The sequence below is a fragment of the Brassica oleracea genome, chromosome C6 (genome assembly GCF_000695525.1).
Source record: "Brassica oleracea var. oleracea cultivar TO1000 chromosome C6, BOL, whole genome shotgun sequence".
Classification (NCBI taxonomy): Eukaryota; Viridiplantae; Streptophyta; class Magnoliopsida; order Brassicales; family Brassicaceae; genus Brassica; species Brassica oleracea.
In genome coordinates this window covers 13,720,478-13,724,465 of record NC_027753.1, presented here as the reverse complement: position 1 = coordinate 13,724,465, position 3,988 = coordinate 13,720,478, and the positions used below count along the sequence as shown (strand labels likewise).

At 40.9% G+C, this 3,988-nt stretch overlaps 1 pseudogene; it reads right to left on the bottom strand.

Moving 5' to 3' along the window:
- Nucleotides 1-2,132: 2,132 nt before the first annotated feature.
- LOC106299758 lies at nucleotides 2,133-3,604 on the bottom strand (annotated as a pseudogene).
- Between the last annotated feature and the right edge of the window lie 384 nt (nucleotides 3,605-3,988).

The following is a 3,988-nucleotide window of genomic DNA, read 5'->3' as shown; positions in this document are numbered from 1 at the left end:
GAAGGATAAGCATAAGCTTTTAATGATTCCATAGCTTCCAAAGCGGAGTATTACTCAATACTTTACATGGTCAATCACTTAATGAGTGTAAAATGGGGCCGTTTCTAGGAAAATGAATGCAAGGCTATATTCTATAAGTTCACTCATGAAAACCAGGAATAGTTCAGGGCCACAATGAACACAATAGAGAACTAAGTTCTACGAGAAAATGAAGCTGCGTTATGCATGTTGTCTCGGTCTACATAAAACACCCGTTGGTTCAAGACATCATGTTCACCATTTGGTAAGGTAAACCCGACAAATATTAACTATGAGTGGTTCAAGGCTTAAAAATGCCACCAACTCAAACACAGTGAATTTTTCGCAAACACTCTCGATAAGTATGTCTAGTCTAGTCAGGATTAGAATAAGTATTTTTTTTAGAGTTTATCGAGTCTGCATTTAGTCTACATATGTTTAGAGTCATTTCTATTCATGTGGGGGATTGTTGGACCAATATTTTATTGGTTATATGTGAAAACGAAATAGACCATTAGGCCAATAATCTAATAAGCCTTTGAGGCATGATGATTAATGAATGGAAGTAGAGAAAGTCCCACATCGGAGAGAACTGGAACCAGTGTTGTTAAAACCGGACCGGAAGCTGAACCGGAAATATTTTGGATCACGGTTCAATATGGTTCGACCGGGTCAAACCTGGTTCAATAATATGGTTTAATATTTTTTTAGTATGTAAATATAAAGTATTATTAGTAAACATGATGCATAGTTAAAATATAAATCAATTTTGAACATAAAATATTATAAATATAAATTAGTTTCTTGTTTATATGGATGGTTTATAGATTTTCAATAGTTTTAGTGGTTATTATTGGTTTAATAACTTTGAAATATAATCCGGCTATGTGGCCGGTTCATGGTCGAACCAATTACTAGACCCACCCTGCTATATAACCGGTTCACGGGCTTGGGCTTGGGCTTGGGCTTGGGCTTGGGCTTGGGCTTGGGCTTGGGCTTGGGCTTGGGCTTGGGCTTGGGCTTGGGCTTGGGCTTGGGCTTGGGCTTGGGCTTGGGCTTGGGCTTGGGCTTGGGCTTGGGCTTGGGCTTGGGCTTGGGCTTGGGCTTGGGCTTGGGCTTGGGCTTGGGCTTGGGCTTGGGCTTGGGTCTGGGTCTTGGGTCTTGGTGGAGGGCCTCCGGCCCGATAAGAATATTCTTTTTAGACCAAGTTAAGCTCAACGTTTTGTCATTTAATTCGAAAAAAAACGACATGCATTTTTATTTAAAACGACTAGTAGTTTGTTTAGAAAATAAAAACGTCATGCATTTTAACCTCTTGAATTTTAAACGAGATAAGAGAGTCTTGGAGAATAAGTTTTCGAAACTTAACTTCCCATGATCTCCGCGAGATCTCCGCACACGTGCAGCAACTGTTGCGGGAAGTGGCTCTCGTCCGTCTCTTTAAATATCGACTCTCCTCCTTCTTAATTTGAAAAAAACTTTTTCCGTATCAAAAACCAACAGCAAAAATCCTTTAGCATAAGTCTATAGTTCGAGAGTGTTTCGTAGATTTATAGTTCGATAGGGCGATTCACGAGTGAAGCATGATCGTCTGCTATGGTTGTATCCTGGGACTCCATATTCGTACAGTACCGTTTCACTAACGGAGCGAATATTTAGAGTTAAGGAAAGAGATTATATCTCGACTCCATGTTTATTTGCGAATACGATTTATTATCGTTCTTGTATTCGCTTTACAAATCGTCAACTTCCTTAACATGTTATTTTGTTATATCGTTAATCTCAGTCTGGTTATCCGACTTCTACAAGTTATACATATACCAATTGTCACTTTAAAAACTGGAAGTACAGCCTGTGACATGAGACAAGTACTAGAGAGCTAATGAACAATATGATTTTTTCTGTCTGCTTTATGGTAACAATATTCTAAGAGCAATGTTGAGACTTGAGATCAGCTCAGGTTTGATAGATTATGTGATTTTTTTTAAAAAGCAACAAGTGTCTATTAGGAATCCTTGGTCAAAACAGAGTAATAAAAAAGAGTCTTAAACAAAGGCTAAAAAGAAGAATGAGAATAAAGTGTTTGACTTATCTTTCTCTCTATGTTCTTTTGCTTAGTCGCTGGAATTAGCCTGAGAAGGTAAGCATGGCCTCCACACAGTTTCGTTGCCCATATCCATTAATTTTATTCCTCTAACTTCCAGCTCTGCTCTAATCTGATCACTTTTCTTAAAATCTTTTTTTTTTTTGGTAAAAAACTTTTCTTAAAATCTTTGTTCTACCGCGCCATTGTCCTTTCTTCCATCTTCTGTGAAAAGCCCACTTCGCTCAATCCTGCTCTTGTTAGTGTTTTTTGCTTCATCTCATTCAAAATCTCGGCACAGCTTACGTCATTGAGCAAACCAAGCACATCAAGAACTTTCCTGGCTGCTTTCTCAATCTCAAAGAATGACACAAGCAGTGACATCCTCTCGGCATAACTCTGCATTTTCTTGAGCTCGCCGATGGAAGCGTTGATGAATTCCAATGCACGTTGGTAAGCACCCTGGAGTATATGGACAGTATTCAAATCGTCTGCCATCTTTGCGTCAAACTCACTTTTGAGCTTGTCAACGATGTTTTTGGCTTCTGCAGTCTGTTCAGTGTCTTCAGGCATTGCGTCTCGGTATGGTGTGAGAGCATCATCAAGATCTTGCAATGTCTGATAAACATAATACAAAGCTTCTGACGAACTCTCTAGCTTTGACGCTGAGTAGCTCAGAGGAGACCGGTAGTGCGCACCAGTCACCAAAAAGTGCCTCAAGAGCCAACGGATGGTAACTTTCCGTGATTTCTCTGATTGGTATGAAGTTATTCTTCGATTTCGCCATCTTCTCGTCATTGATAGTCACGTGCCCATTATGCAGCCAGTAACTCACGCCAGCATCCTCACCGCACGCAGCACGTGTCTGAGCGTTCTCGTTCTCATGGTGCGGGAATATCAAATCCGCACCGCCACCATGAATGTCGAACCTCGGAGACAGATATTCGGCACTCATGGCGCTGCACTCGATGTGCCATCCCGGTCTTCCTCGTGGACCCCACGGGCTCTCCCAAGATGGCTCCTCCTCATCAGGTTTCGCAGCCTTCCACAAGGCGAATCAGCAGGGTTACGCTTCCTCGGATCAACCGCAACTCGCTCGCCAACGCGTGTATGTTCCAGCACTTGACCCGACAACTGACCGTAGTCTGTTAATTTGTCCACGGAGAAGAACACGTCGCCTCCTTCCACAGCGTACCCGAAACCATTCTCGATAATCTTTTCAACCATCTTAATTATCTGATCGATATGGCCGCTGACACGTTGCTCGTCGGTGGGACGAAGGCAATGGAGAGCGTCCATATCTACCCAATACTCCTCGCAAAAGCGGTTACTCAACTCTAACGGTTTCTCTTTATACTTATCAGCACGTTCGATTATCTTCTTGTCCACATCCGTGAAGTTCCTGACGTATTTAACTTGGTAACCCAAACGCTTCAAGTGTCTGTATAGAACGTCCAAGGAAACGGAGGCGCGAGCATGGCCGATGTGACTCAAATCGTAAGCTGTGATTCATGGTGTTGTACAGCTTGAACTCCATCTTCTCCGCCTCCATATCTATCACCACAGGTCCGCGAAGTAAACCAAGCTTGAGAAACCCTCGATAGATATATACGATATCGTATAATATTCATGTTTACATGTTAAACTCTAATTTTCCTATTCTTTAGTTATAGATACGTCTAGTTTCGTATTTTGTCCCCAAAAAAAAGAGGAAAAATTTGTGTTAAACCGTCATTGTCTTTTGTCTAAAAATATACTCAGCTTACATGCATAGCTTAATATTATCGATAAACCCACGATAGATTTTGTAGTTGGAACTACATTTTAAAATTTTAAGTTGAGATCAATAAAATATCAAAATTAAGGTATAAAAACAGGATTAAAATT